General features: G+C 34.0%; 1 non-coding gene across 1 annotated transcript; it reads left to right on the top strand.

Moving 5' to 3' along the window:
- Positions 1-819: 819 nt before the first annotated feature.
- LOC137274900 (U2 spliceosomal RNA) lies at positions 820-1,004 on the top strand. Its single transcript, XR_010956254.1, has one exon. It is a non-coding gene; the product is annotated as a U2 spliceosomal RNA (small nuclear RNA).

Genomic DNA, 1,004 nt, shown 5'->3' with positions numbered 1-1,004 from the left:
TTGGCAAAATATACAATTTTGCTTATTCGGAATTCAAATAAATTTGAGCACAGAAAATTAAATGGAAATGATATCATGTTGCGTTTTCTATGTTTCCTTAGGACACGTGTCAAGGTTGACTTTTGTCGCTTTCCGCTATCTGTCTTTTCCTGGTACTGGCTTTCAACTTCAGTATTTGGTAAAATCAATCCCGATCATTTATTAGAATTACATATTTAACTTAATAGATAAATATATGCACATACTTTTGCTCTAACTGACTGACACTTTGTAGCCATAATGTGGCATAAAAGTTTGTGAATCTATCTATATATTATGTACGCTTCATTTGAGTTTATTGGTTTACGTACGCTTCATTTACCCTTGTTTCCTTTTCGAATGCTTCATTTATGCTCGCTTCATTCAGTTCATACTTCATTTGATCTTTATATTGTAAATATGTATTGTGCATGTAGCCAGGTTTTGGCATGTGTAGCATTTTACATAGTGATGTTGTGCATGTATATTGTTTGTATAGTGTGATGTATATAGTATGTGCATGTTGATGATTCTTTATATATATATATGGTTTGATTGGTTGTCAGTTAGAATATGGCATGTTTGTTTGTATTTCTCGTTTGTTAATATATATTATGTATGCTTCATTTACGTGTGTTTCATCTAGATCTATCTTCATTTGATGTATATAGTGTGAATGTGTATTGCATGTAGCCAGGTTTGGCAATTTCCTCTTTTAGTTCTTTAGTTGTTAGCGCTGCAGGGCAAAACTTCTTTTTTGTGATATACTTTTAGGCCGAGCTTGTAAATTTGTTATATGCATTAAATTTTATCAAAAAGAAAAAAAAAAGTATCTGTTCTTATCAGCTTAATATCTGATACGTGTCCTATTGGAGACATCGATATTAAACTGATTTTTGCAACGGGATGAGGTGCCACGGAGCTTGCTCCGCCCTCATCACGGGTTGACCCGGTATTGCAGTACCTCCGGGAATGGCTCACCACTC

Source organism: Haliotis asinina, chromosome 2 (assembly GCF_037392515.1).
Source record: "Haliotis asinina isolate JCU_RB_2024 chromosome 2, JCU_Hal_asi_v2, whole genome shotgun sequence".
NCBI classification, from domain to species: domain Eukaryota; kingdom Metazoa; phylum Mollusca; class Gastropoda; order Lepetellida; family Haliotidae; genus Haliotis; species Haliotis asinina.
Note: the sequence above shows the minus strand (reverse complement) of the source record. Positions and strands in the feature narration are given on the sequence as shown.